General features: G+C 40.1%; 1 long non-coding RNA gene across 4 annotated transcripts in view; it reads left to right on the top strand.

The window, feature by feature from the left end:
* LOC308596941 overlaps positions 1-15,100 on the top strand; it is a 158,567-nt gene that overhangs the window by 46,601 nt on the left and 96,866 nt on the right. For 3 of the 4 annotated variants that reach the window (XR_014012734.1, XR_014012735.1, XR_014012736.1), the window contains one exon: positions 9,570-10,055. The exons of the other annotated variant lie outside the window; for it this stretch is intronic. This is a non-coding gene — a long non-coding RNA (uncharacterized lncRNA). The remainder of the gene's footprint in view (positions 1-9,569; positions 10,056-15,100) is intronic. 4 annotated transcript variants of the gene reach the window in all.

Here is a 15,100-nt window from a genome sequence, read left to right as displayed (position 1 = left end):
TACAGAGAAAGATGAGATCTTGATTTGTATTGGAGGCAGGTCTAAACTTGCATTGACTTTAACCAAGGCAGAATTTGGCCCTTTGATGTGTGTGCGTGTGTGTGTTTTAAAGACTTATTTTATAAACAAAATCATAGTTTGGGTACCTACAGCAAGCACTCAGCCAAGCTATAATAAACTACAAATAAAATAATGTAAGATATTCCTGTTGCTCTCAATGTATCGTTATGGCTTCACAAATGCTATTAACATGCAGGTCATGAATTATTGTATGCCTGTCTCTATGAGCCTTTTAAAAATCACTCAACTACATAATGACTTTGAAATATATTCTTTTTGAAATGGAAAATGAAAAACCTTTTTGCATTTTTTAAAAGATATTGATAGCTATTCAAGAAAGGCCTTAGGAATGTCTTAATATCATGCTTTGTAGAGATCTTTTTTGTTTACTACATTCACTTGATGAGATTTTTTTACATTTGAATGACATTGTGTATTGACTAGATAGCACACAGTGGGAATTTAGAAGACTTTTTCCTGACACGTTTTCTAAAATTAATTTCATTTCAAAACTCCCCATTTTTTATATTTTCCGGAAGCAAATGTTGAAAAGTAATTTGTAGAGTGGTGGGAGGGCTGAATAATGCAGTGCAGCCTCATCCAGGGCTGGCCAATTGTATTTGCTGGTGAAAGGCAAGATGGCAGCTCCTCCCTGCTTCACATAGAGAAGCTGAATGGAATGGCAGTTGAATTTTATTTCAGCACTAGTGGCAGGATAGCATCCTTCATTGCACCTGAAGCTGCTGACTAGTTTAGGGCCACAGGCTAGAGACTATGCGAGATATATATATATATATAGAGAGAGAACACTGTTCTGTAACCAGTGGTGGATTTATGGTCCATTGGGCACCACCCTCCCCCCACTCTAACCACTCACCTATATAGAACATGAGTATGTCTGAAAATGGCATTTCCTTCACACACAATTGTTGATTAAAGGTAAAGGTAAAGAGACCCCTGACCATCTTGCTCATTTCGCTTTACTGGCCGAGGGAGCCGGCGTACAGCTTCCAGGTCATGTGGCCAGCATGACTAAGCCGCTTCTGGTGAACCAGAGCAGTGCACATAAACACCGTTTACCTTCCCGCCGGAGCTGGACCTATTTATCTACTTGCACTTTGACATGCTTTTGAACTGCTAGGTTGGCAGGAGCTAGGACCAAACAACGGGAGCTTACCCCGTCGTGGGGATTCGAACCGACAACCTTCTGATCAGCAAGCCCTAGGTTCTGTGGTTTAACCCACAGCGCCACCCACGTCCCTAATTGTTGATTAACTTGCCATAATTTATGTACATCTCGCAATGCAGAACCTTCCATCACTAAGGCTGCTGAACTCACTAAATTCTCTTGACCACATATGGTAGAATGCAAGTAATTTTTTTTCCTTTTAAGACTGCTGAATGGACTTTCACCAGTTGCATCATACCTTTATTAGGGCGGTACAAAATTCGGGCTTTGTGGTACAAAATGGTACAAAATCAATACAAAACCTTGGCACCAGTTTGGAGGGGATCCCAAATTTTGTGGTTAATAAAACTATTTGATATGAGCAATGTTTACAAATGTTCAAGAATTGCCTCTGTGTTAGGAAATGTGGTGTGCAAACCACCAGTAACAAGCTCATAAAGTGGAGTCTAAGACATTGGTGATATAGACTGGCAGAAATGACCGGCAGAATCCAAGACCAGGGAAAAGAGACGGCGGAAGAAGATTGGAAGAAATTTAAGAACTATCTTTAGAAACATTGCAAAATTAATGAATGTTAGAATGATGCTGGTTTAGAAATTAAGTGGATTACAGTTGTAAGGATTAAGTTAAAAGAAAAGAAAGGTTAAAAATTAGATAAATTTAAGGGTGAGGATTTGCTAAATTAAAGTTTGAAATTGGAATGCAGAAAGGGGAGGTATGAGGAGGTTGGAGAAGTAAGTTATAAGAAAATAAGGGTTTGAAATTATACTTGTTCTTTTTTTGTTTGTGTTTGTTTGTATTGTTGTGTTTGTCTGTATAATTTGTGAAACTTTAATAAATATTTTATATAAAAAAAGACATTGGTGATATAAAGTCCTCACTTCACAAAAACACAGCAAGTTTCACTATTTTAACAGAATCTGTGTCCTCTGAATACATATCCATTAATGTTTGGATGCTGTCATTTGTATTTAGTAAGATGATTCCACAACAGTGGAATCTGAAATATAAACTCATTGAGTTGCGCCCCCAATTCTGCTCTGAAGGGCCAGGAGAACCTCTAGAACTTGCTAGACTGTATAACATACAATAATGATGAAGGATAATAGTATTGACAAGTGGGACCGGCAGCACAATATTGCAGTGCAGAATGTGTTCCTGTTCACTCTGCCAGCCAACCAGCCATGCCATTTTCCAGGATCCTCAGTTTCACGGAATGACATTATATGATGATGTAGTGCTGCTGTGATGAGGAGAGTTGAAGATTTTGGCTGAGCAGTGCCACTGATTGCCAGTTGTTGGTGAGCAGCAATGAGGAAGGGCTGTCCATGCTTTGCTAGCAGACTTCCCAGAGGAAGTGTGAATGAGGACGCTTGGTCTGAACCAGCAGGACTCTCTTTATGCTTACACACCGTGTCTACACAGTGCAGCTAAACAAACCTCAAACCCAGAAATAATTGGTTTCTGAAGCTTATGTTGCCACTCCTTTGGTGGATACTGGTTTCAGCATTTCTAGGCTAGAAAATGATGCAGGCACATCAACAGAGCCAGGCTTTTTTAAAAGAAAAAATATAATAGGGGTGGCTTTAGTATTCCCCCCCCCCCCAATCTCAAAAATACAATTATTTTGGTACTCTCAGTCACTTGATTAGGCTACGAGCTACTGCTGAATATATATATATATTTAAAAAAACCAAACTTTTGTTAATGTACAGGCATTCGTCATCTGCTGTTCATTAATGCACATAGGCCTGGCAATGGAATGAGCGTTTTTCTAGAGTGGGGTCGAAAAACTAATTATTCACCATATGGTGGCCGGCTCAGCAACAATTGCTGAAGCCATGGAAGCAAAAGGAAGTTGGCTGGCTGCTCTTTGAGCAGTTTGCACAGCGATGACTCTCTTGACACATGCCATTCATTTGGCTTCTGAATAACAGATGGACTAAGGCTGGGAATTGTGGAAAAATCATGGCAGGGATCTGGTGGCTGCCCTTGCCTTTTTATCCTTCAGAATGACTTTGGGTCACATGGCCTGTGAAAAATAACAAGCAGGGGATTGTACTCCCAGGATTTCCCTGCTTCTTTCATAAAGCAGGGCGTAATTTTGACTGCCTTTTCGTATTTTGTTTATTAAAGGGATCAGGGGTTTTAGATGAAAGAGATTACTTGGTTTGTGGTTGGTGTGTGTGTGTGTGTGTGTGTGTGTGTGTGTGTGTGTTGGATGTGTTGGGGGGGGGGTTGTGCTATACCAGTGACACTCAGCTCATTGTTAGAGGGGAAAATGCTGGCAGTTTGATAAGGGATAAGAAAACAGAGGAGGTTTTAAATTTAAATTACTTGCTATTTGTTCTCTTCCCGTTTGTAAATTGCACATAGGCAAGTTAAGATAAGAGCTGTTTTAGATTCAGAATGTTCAAGCTGGGAGGGGGGAGTGTACCCCCCTTCCTGTTTTCCCCTCCCACCACCCACAATAGAGTTTAAGAAGGAAGGGTAACAATCACAGGACCAGAACATCATCTGCACTTGCAACTTGTATGCTATCTGGATTTAACGTTGTTCTCAAGACTGACAAGTGTGGAAGAAGGAGAAAACTGCAAGGAAGATTTTTTTTTTCTGGACTTCTTGTTTCTGTAAAAGTGAATCAGATTAATTCAGTCTATTCATGGAAATTGAATGAAATTTTAATTAAGCACGGTTGACAGTGGTAATATGGGTTAAAAGATTTTTAGTCCCACCCTTTCCAGGCTATCCTGAGCAAAATATAGATATTCATCAAAGGAAAACAACCATCCTTTTTTCCATGTTAAGTGTTGTATGATCCACACCTTGATCAACTCCCACCCAGAAACTAATGTCCCCACTGTGGAAGGACATGTGGATCCAGAATTGGCCTCCACAATCACCTCCGGACTCATTGTTAAAACCGTGTTTATGGAAGACAATCTTACTCGGCTACGAGTGATCGCCAAAGAAGAAGAAAGAAGAAAGAAGGACAAGTAGATATGGTGATATGAGCCATGTGTCAGAATCAGAGATGTCATGAGAAATTGGAAAAAAAGCAACAGCAGATGCCCCTCTTTGACTTCTTGCAAGTAGGTTTGTGTCTTCAAGCACCTGCCTCCACTACCACCATTCACCTGCCCACTCCAGGGCCTGTAGACTTTCCCTGGGGCAGTTTAGTTTGGAGAAAAGGTGAGTAAGAAGGAACATGATAGAGGTATACAGAATTATGCATGGTCTGGAGAAAGAAACTATAGAAAAGTTTTTCTCCCTCACTAAAAGTGCTAGAACTTTGGGAAAGCCAATGAAACCGAACATTGGAAGATTCAAGACAAACAAAAGCTAGACGATGAAATTCACATCAAAAGTAGTGACTGCTACCAATGTGGATGGCTTTAAAAGAGGATTGGACAAACTGATGAAGCTGTCAGTGGCTACTAGTCACCATGACGGCTATGTTCTGCCTCCGTTGTCAGAGGCAGTATTCCTCTGAATACCAGCTGCTGGGAATCACAGGTGGAGAGAGTGCTGTTGCGTTCAGGTTGTGGGGTTCCTGGGTTCTTCTTGTGCTCTTGGAAGAAAGTGGAAGTGGCTATTTACACAATTCACATTCATTTCTCACCAGGGAATACAGGATATGTGTTCCTAGTCCCTTCCCCATGAGGAATGGGTGGTGCAAGCATCCACCAGCCTGGTGTTTCTGTCTTTCCTTCTCCTGCCCTGAGAAAGTCTGTTAGCTCATGTGGAGCACACACAAACACTTTCTGAGGTGAACACAGGGTTGCATGAGCATCCCTGGTCAGAATTCTGGTGGCATAAATTTTCTATAGGGGAAGGACTGGGAGAATGGTTTGTGAGGTGCAATTTCAAATGCACCATGAGCAGATGTCCATTGCCCCAGTTTCGGAAGGCTGTGATTGAGAGTGAAGAAAGTGAAACTGTATAGGAGCTGGAGGCTCTGCCTATTCCTGGCTGGCAGCCAGGCCTTGATCTCAGTAGGCATTTACTCACAATCCCTCTTTCCAAAACCTAGTATAGTGCTTTGACAATGTCACCCTTGTTCCTTAGTGGGAGGGCCACCATTTTGTGGTTCACCTCAGGTGGCAAAAGGCTATCCTTGATTCCTGTGACTCTGGAGGTAATGAAGAAGGGATCCAGAACCTAGCTGACTAGTGGTAAAAACATCTGGTCCTGGGGTGGCAATGTCTGGTTCTTCTGACAGCTCCCTCTGGACCTCCAAGGAGATCCCAGGTTCCAGGTATGGGTGGGTCTGAAGCCTGACAGCAGTAGGTGCTCAGCTGTTCCTCCACCTGCATTTATTATCCTGAGATTTCAGCCATTGCCTGCTCCCTCACCATGGGAGTTACTTCTGATCTTGGAGCAACACTGAGAGAAAAATGTCTAGGAAGAAGTGAGATGGGGAACCATCTTGCACCTGCATTTTGATTTCTCTGCACTCCCACCCTACTACATTCCGGGGTGTGGAGAGATCATACTGCCATAACTTCTAGTTCCCAAACTACTTTTTTAAAATTGCCCATGCCATCTCTCTGTTATAGCAAACTGCCAATGACCTGATTTTGACAAATAGATCTGTTGCTAATGCTATCAAAATTCGCAAACCCCTTTCATGAGGCCCACTGGCATATCTCTGCTAGGGGCTGTTAGACTCACTGATACCTCCTCTCTCATCATCTCTGCTGAACCTTCTTTGAATGGTGCAAAGCAGAACCAGTGAGAGGTGTGGCCTGAGGCATGTTCCAAAGGCCAGATAAGAGTACATTTTTGTAAACTTTACACTGACGTTTCCATTCCAATAGCATTAATTGTTTCCCTTGTAATTAAAATATGACTATTGAAATGTCTTTGTATAGCCAATTTCAGCCATATCTTTACATCCCATCTCCTATGCCCAGGAATACAAACAACAACATTTATTTGCAATAACAATCAGTATCCTTGTTATATTTCTGTATTTATTCATTTTTATCCCACTCTTCATCCGATGAACTGAGGATACGGCTCCTTACCCCATTTTGTCCTCACGACAACATTGTGGGGTCTATTAGTTTGAGATTTAAGGTCCAGACCAAGATCACCCAATATACTTCCTCTCTTTGTCGCTCAGTGGGGATATTTAAGTTTTATACAAATGTGTTGCAAGTGAGGGTGATTTAACTACATTATTGCTTTCTTTAAAAGCTGGATGTATTTTGTCCTTTCTGCACCTTTAACAGAGGCAGCTGTCTTGTTCACACCAAGGAATGGCTACTCATGCTCATACTCTGTGGGTGATATGCAACTAAATTCTACTCAGAGTAGACCCACTGAGATGAATGAAATGACAAAGTTAGGTCCCTTAACTGGGGATACTCTGAATAAAACTTAGTTGAATAGCCTTGTTTTGTGCTTTTCATTTACTACTCAAACTGGCATGACATTCTCTCTGTGTGTTTGCACATAGTTGACTGCATTGCTGAGGTTAGATTTGCTGGAGTCCTTCCCTCTGGATAGGGCAAAACTGCTTGGCCTAATTATGGCAGATTATTAAATTAATTTGATAATTGGACAGCATAATTAAAAGAACTCCCTACCAGCAAAAAGCAAGGAATAGCTCCTTTGTCTTAAAGTTCACCCTCGGAACAATTCGTTGCAGTTTCAAAGGGTGCCAGAGAGGATTTTTAAAAGAGAGGAAAGAAAATCATTACTCAGAGAAGTGTATTATTCTCTCGTCAGCTGTCAGCTTTCAACACTTATTTTGACAATGGTTGTTTTTGACAGAATTTGTAAGATGCTTTTCCTCACCCTGGGCCTGAGATATGATGAATGTGCCATACAGGTGACCTTTACCCAAGGCCACATGTTAATATTCAGAATGGTCCTTTTGTTAGTTTTGAACAATGCCTGTCTTTTTTCTTTCTTTCTTTTTTTAAAAAAAGCTTGATTTGCCAATATGACCCTCTGTTCGAATGCTGGACCATTCCAGATTGGTCACCAGGAAGCATCAAGTGCCTTTGACTGAAATGACATGGAAGATGTATGGTCGAAGTGCTGTATGCAGCACCACTGCTGTGACACGAAGAAAACCACTTTGACCCAAATAGAAGTGTACTCAAACAATGTCGCACCAACCAAAGACAACATATTGGGAAGAAAAATGCTTGTGAACAGTTTGTGCTGGAAGATGTATTGGCCAGACTGCCATAGGGCAATCTTTGAACTATTGAAATCTTTAGAAATATTGTTTAGTACTTGAACAATACTTACAAACCTAATTAATCAAGCATAGATGCTCCTGCTCTCTCTTTACACAGTGTATTATTTGACTTCAAGAATAGCATTCTCAGATATATTTTGAAAGGCTTTACTGCTTAGGCAAACTACTACTTCTAACGAGCAGTTGAGATTGCAGCTCCATCTGGGCAAAGTAATCAGATAAGTGACATAATTATTAACAATGATATTGCATTTTACTGTTAATTCACTACTATATATCTATGTTATAGCATTATATAGCTCTATAGATATAGATCTATAGCATTAAGTGCAAATAAGCTAATATTTTCAGCTTAATCCAATCCTATCTAACAAATATTATAGTGCTTCTAAGGTATGCTCCACAGCTTCTGGTGGTGATAATGTGAATTATATATGCGGTGGCATTAATAAATATTCTTTAAAAACTATCTGAATATAACAGTTCAACTATGACAGCATTTTCAAAACCCCTTGTCCTCTGTGCAGCCTATTTGCTTCCACATAAATGTGCATAGGATCACCATTAAGTGGATTTCGCAAAATTCATAGGGAAAATCTCCTTATTTATTCCAGGAACTAGTATAATTGCTTCATTAATGGAGCCAGATATACACCACAATCTTTATTCCCTGAACAGTGCTGCTGGAGAGGGTTAGCATAAGGCGGAGGTGTCCCTCTGCTGGGCTCTGCTAGTGGAGGCGACTCCTCTGCAGACGTCCCTGTGTCACCTGATGGTGACAGACTCTTGAGAAGCTTCTGGGACACTGTTTTGGTTGGCAGTACAAAGCACAGGGTGCTGAAATGGATCAGTACACAAGTGGAAGTGGATCAGAGTCAGCATGGTCCCACCAGATACAAAGCTGCTGCTTTTCCCTAGGAGGAGTCCAACTTTGACCTGGCACAACAAAAAAGAAAAATCTGCCCACTTTCTTTCCTGGTCATCATGTGTATCAGGGATTTGGACTGTACTGCACTCCTCCCCAGTCCCATTTAGGATTTCTGTGCTGCCTTGAGCTTTTCACCCTGGGCAGCATGAATGGCAGAACTTTGGATATGGCAGTAGCTCTGCCATTCCATTCAACCCTGCTGCTTCAAGTTCCCCATAAGATTGCTCTGCTTGCCATGCTTAGAATAGACCTACGGTACTGAAGTTGGTCATAGTCTAGAGTTGCCATATTTCAAACAGCGAAAATCTGGACAGAAAAAATGTTGTTTTTGGCCAAAGTCCGGATTTTCCAGGATATTTTAACGATTTCTGCTTGGACACTGCTTCCGACTGCAGTATTCTGGATATGTCTGATAAATTCCGGATGTATGGCATCCATTTCATAGTCCTATTTATTTCACTGGATGTACTGTAAGCATGACTAAGCCTGAATCCTATCCAAAGTTTGAGATTAAGACAGAATACATTTGGTACACATCTTTATGAAAGTCCACAACATTTATTGATTTATTTATGGTATTTTGCATTGCCCTTTAGGACATAGTCAAAACACAATACTGTGCATTAAGACACATTAATAATCACCAAATCATAATACAGAAAATTATAAAACAGAAGCTGAGAGTTGTAGGTAGGTCTCAATCATATTGTGCAAATTTCCATTAAAATTATGTAGCCTTCCAGATCAACAAGGCTTTCAAAGCTTTTTCTTCTTTTCTGCTTTCTTGTAGGATATGTTTTACTTGGATCTAGAGTGCAGCAAAGGACTTTTTGAATAAACAGATTAATAAAATGAGGCAGAATATTATTTTATTAAGCTTTATTATTTTACAGTGGAATGAGCACTCCAATTCTATTAAGTCTTTACCAAATTATCATACATGTACTTATTTTGTTAGATGCTGTAAACTTGGAATATCTCAGTGAAAAATACTATGGGCAGCCTTTCCTTTAATTGCTCTAGCAACTCTATTTCTTTCTTTAGGTCTGATTTTGTATGTGCATTCAAGTTTGGAACTATATATTGGAGACTTAAAAGTCCAGATGCAACAGGTAGGACTTAGCAAAGCATCTGGGGTTCTTCTAATTTTGCTCCTGTTTATTTGTGTTCTTCAGCTAATTTTAGAAGAGGACAGGTGCAGCCAGTGAGAACCAATCTGCTTGTGCATTGTGAATATGATGTTCCAAAAATGCCACCACCAAGTTCTGTCTCCAGTGGGGAAGAGATGGTTGGAATGGGAGCAATGGCATATCCTCACCTACCTATCAACCTGGAGACCACCTGTGTACACATTAAGGAGAAAGCAGAAGACACTGAAACTGCTATAGAGTGAACACAGACAGAAATGTAGAATGTCTCGATTCAGCCAGGATACAAAGCAGTGCAACTTCATTATTTTCAGAGGCTGAAGCCATTCAGAAAATTTTCGTAGGCCATTCTCAACTGTAATTAGCCAATCACCTTTGAGAGGGAAACAGATTGTTGTAAGAATATTAAACGACTAAACAACAACAACAACAAGCCTTTCCCCCAGATCGGGGTGCAAGGTAGCTTGCAGATAGAACGGAAACAGCTAAAATACAAAATCATTGATTGGCCAGGTATGTAACTTATATTGTGTTCTCATGCCTCATTCAAGGAAGCCCCATGAATTTTGGTACAACATAGACACACAGCTTACTGTCCACCCTACAGGTACACATATTGGCACACAAATCAGCACCTGCTGGTGGGGTGGCATTACTTTCCCAGTTTCCCATTGTGGAAGTCGCTGTCAGTATCCGAGATGGGGAGTCAAGGTGGCAAGGAGATTGGCATGGTGCAGGTGTAGTGGCAGAGTCAATCTGACACTTCTAATGCTGTGCTGAAACTGTACTGACCTCCCCACTGCTTTACCCCTTTCAGTTACTGACAGCGACCTCTGTTTTGGTAAGCCAGGTAAACAGTGTCATCCCACTGTGCTCCATTGGTCACTATCGATGCAGATAACATTGTTCATCACTGACTAGGGGGCTAATCTATCCCCTTATAGCAAGAGCCAGAGGGCAGATAATCACAAAAGGTTGCACTACCAAGCATAAAGTGTGTAGGCTAAAATGCCATATAAGGTGAGCTGCTTTTACATACAAATTTAGAACACTAGATAGCCATTGCCAGTCAGTGTAGGCAGTATTCAGCTAGATGGACCAATGACTGCTTATGGCAGCTTATGTTCCTAAATTCTAGTTCTGCTTGAAACTCAGATCAGATTTTTTGTCCAAGGAATGGGAACTCCCACTTTAAGGGGTTTTCTGTGAGCCAGGAGGATGCAGCCTCTACCTAAACATTTAAGGCTGAAGTTCCACTAACAATTGGTAGCTCTTAATTTTGTCATACACAATTCCCTAACCACATCATTTCCTTAGCAGCATTTTTAAACAGACTTGTGTGCTTAAAAATCCCACATGTTCCCTTGTTTTTAGTATGTGTATGTTCTTTCAGATATAGAAGTACATGTGCAGAGTACATTATCTCTAGGTTGTTGGTTTTTTTGGAAGCTTCTCTAGTGCTTTCCTCAGTCACGAGCAGTGCTTATTTTCTGGGGGGACAAAGGGGTACGCATACCCCTAAACATTTTGTGAATCTAAGTTTGGCCTCCTTGAGGGGCAGTATTTCAGTATGAGTAGGAAAATGAGAGTACTGCTAAACATTTTTTTAGAACAAAGGCACTGGTCACGAGGAATGGCTCTTTTTCCAACATGGGCTCATCTCCCATGCCTGCAAGAGTTTCTTCAAGAGCCAAGCCTGAAGCAAACTTCCTACCAACCCTTCTCTAAAGACTTTCTCTGGGAAGGAAGGTACTTCTCCAGCAGTCTTCCAAACCACGATCCGGACAGCTTCAGTTACCATGGCACTGCAGACATTCTCCATGCTTCGCCATATTCTATGAAAAAATGCTCGGGGCAAACCCCCGTCTTTCGTGGAAATTTGGCATGACCGTCTCCTTCACTCCTGGCCTGTCCTTCCGCCGATCTCGGCACAAAGAGGTTAATAAATGTTTACTTCGCCCCCCTCCCCTTGCCCCCCCTCCCCCCAATGTTTCCATATGGCTTGTTCACAGGCTTGTGCTTGTTTGTGTCTGAATGCCCACTTGCATTGACTGGTGTGAGGGAATTGTTCCAATCATGCTGGCCATCCTCAAATCAATGCCGGCCTCTAACAAGAGAAAGTGCCTCAGATGTAGTGGTTTCCACAGGACCATTGTTGGCCTTTTGTTAAACATTTTTGAACCTAATAAATAATGTCAAAAGTCTCTTTCCTAGCCAAAAATGTTCCTTTTGAAAACCCTTCTAGTAGTATTTTTGTTCAGTGATGGCTTCCAGTGTTGTAAAGAATTTGCACTTTACAATGGTAATTTGATGTATCGCGTGCCATGTTGCAATATGGATTTTTTTAAAAAATGCTGAAGTGTTGTCACTAGATGGAAATCCCTATTTCTTTAACATGTTCTCAAACAGAGCTCCTTTCAGGGTGTAACTGTTTCAAATGGGATTAAATATCATAATCAAGAGCTGAAGTGAAGAAATACATTATATATATATATATATATATATATATATATATATATATATATACACACACTGTATATATATATATATATGACTTTAATTAGAGTGTGATGGTGGTGGTTGTAAGATTTAAACTTGGGCATTATACATTGCGAAAATTTGATGGCCGTTTATTGTGAAACAAATCCTAGCTAATTGGACAAGGATATTTCTATATATCTATATCTATATCACAAGTCATGGCATATTTTATATTTCCACTGTTTTTAATAGTTACAAACTTAAATTCATTTCTATCGAAGTCAGATTAATAATTTGGCTTTAAAGCCCAGCAAGCAGGATCCGTGTTATATTGACAAATGATTGTATGTTAAAATTCCTAATACTAAGTGAACATGCAGAATTTCCCTATTCAGTTCCCTGGCATATCCACATAGGACTGTGAAAGTATCGTGCCTGAAATGCTGGGGAGTTGTGCTAGTCATTGTGTTCAGTTCTGAGCTACATGGACCAGTGATCTGACTCTGCGTAAGTCAGCTTCCTATATTCCTATATGTTTTGAGGCCTTCTAGCTCCCGTGAGCTCATCTGAGCTTTCTCAGGCCTTGCAGCACATAGCATTCTATATATAACGCACCAAGCAACCAGCCTTGATTTGTTTCTCTGGGTGTATTAGCATTTTCAGATAACAAGGCAAACTGGAAAACATTGCGGGCACAATCCACCTTAAATTAAGGACTTTTAAATTCCTGCAATTTCAATAGGAGGGATTTAAGCACCTGCTCAGTTCACCCCCTTGAAATCAGTGGGACTTAAGAGTGGTTTCTCACTGGCTGGACTGGACTCCAGATAACTTCAGCGTTATGGGTTGAGGTCACTTAATGCTTAAGTCTTTAGCTACTTTCCAAACATCATTTCACTCTCAGAAAATTAGCATGTGCCTGTTTTGTACTGAAGATAGGGAAATGAATGCCTTTTATGGCCACCTCAGAAAAAAGAGCTTTCTAATGTGCTGTGTGCTGTGGCATTGGGCCACTCTCTATGTTATCAGCAAAAAACACACAAACTAAAGCAAACATTAAGTTCCTGAATGGAGCAGATAATTTAGCACTAGGTGAGACATTATCCATGATTTGTAAGTGTCTAGGCACTGAAATTAATTCACCTGGACATAATGTCATAAATATTTTTGGACAATTTGGCATTTTCTTATGCTCATTTCTATACCTTCTTTATGCTAAAAAGAAAAGAACAGAATGCACAGCTCCACAGCAGCATGGTGTATAGATCAATAGTTGATGAAAATTGCACTTCACTAAAAGTACTACTCATAGTAAAAAAAATGACAGATCAGTCACTGGGAATTGACAAGTTAAAGAGTGCAAAAATGCACATAGTATAGCTTGAGGAAAGAAAAATTTCTGTTTCTGACACAACCCCCCACAACCCCCCCAAAGCTCTTGAACATCAACCTTGGTTTTCCATCTGCAATATGGGTACTATTACTGACTTCCATTATCTTGTGAGGTTTGTTGAGATTATGTGTGTGGTGTAAAGTGCTTTGGGCAACCAAAAAACATTACACAAAACTCTCATATATATATATTATTAAGTTAGTGCATAGATGGTATACTTAAGAGGCTATGAGGCAACATGGGGTTAAGGCTGTGTATGTAAGATGCATTGGATATTTAAAATAGGCATTAGTGCAAAACATTTTTGAAGCAAAGTATCACAATATAGTGCACAAACTTTTGAATTGTCCAGAATTCTTCATCAGGCTAGCTAGATAATAAATAGAGCAAAGGGGGCAGGATACAGCCCAGACTCTACAGCTTTGATATCAGCCAAAATAATCCCTCCCCCCAAAAAACAATTGCTCAATTCACCATCTAGCTTTCTGATGCTTTCTGCAAGCAATTCTGTGATATTTTGGCTGTTCTAACAAAGGCATTGCCCTTAAATGGATTTTGGAATTTTCTCAAGCACAGCTACCTTTACTTTTTGGATATTTAAGTTGTCATGAACTAACCAAAGATACACAGAAATATGTACAAAGATGAGGAGTACTGATAATGATCCCAGATGAAAATAGATGTCCGTTCCTTTACATTTGTATCTTACAAAAGGGATTTGAAATAATAATAAAAAATTGTTCAGTAGCACCTTAAGAGACCAACTAAATTTCTTCTGGGTATAAGCTTTTGTGTGCATGCACACTTTTTCAGATAGGGATTTGGGCATGTTTACTCCACCCTTTGTCCAAGGAACTGAGGAAAGCAGGACCTTAACTGAGTTGTTGTCACAGCAACCCTTTGTGTTAATTTCAGTTCATGGAGAGTGAAACATCCAAAAGCTGCCTCAATGTGTAAGGATTTGAATCCACACCTGTCCAGTTCTAGTCCAACATACGTTCACTCTACCTCACTATATTGACTCCTGGATGGTGGATACCATGTACAATTATCCACTTATATATTTGTAGATCTTATCTTGCATTTTTTTTTAAAAAAAAGCAGTGAAAATGTTAATGCCATTATGGTTAAAATATCTGTAACTGTGTTTTCTTTTCTGCTGATGATCACCTTACATTAGGGCTCAGTCCACTGGGACATTCTCCTGTGTAACCCCTATGAAATGAATGAGAGCTGAGCAAGACTACAGTATATTATCTACTCAGCAGATCACCTTTGTTGTTCTCTGTACTGAGCAGAGATAAAATTAATGGGGTTCTCCAAAGAAGTCACCAAGATAGTATGCCTGATTGCACAGAAATGTTTGTTTTTTATTTTTAAAAATGCTTTGTTAACATTGAACCCTTTCTAAACTTAGCATATTGATTTGAAATGAGTTCATTGCTACAGACAGGAAATCCTTTGTAATGAACTAGCATTTATAAACAGGCATAGTGCATTTTCATTGTTCGTCATAGATCTTAAAAGAACCAGACCATTGCAACACCAACATGCAATTTTTTTTAAAAAAGGAGTGAAAAAGTTAAGGCCACCTTGGGCCAAATTCCTTTTTTCAGTGGATGATGACCCTATTTCTCCTGCAGTGCAAATGCCTACCGTTAAGTGCAATCACATCTAGACCAAA

The sequence above is a fragment of the Podarcis bocagei genome (genome assembly GCF_964188305.1).
Source record: "Podarcis bocagei genome assembly, chromosome: 10".
Classification (NCBI taxonomy): Eukaryota; Metazoa; Chordata; class Lepidosauria; order Squamata; family Lacertidae; genus Podarcis; species Podarcis bocagei.
This window is presented reverse-complemented; position numbering and strand designations above follow the sequence as displayed.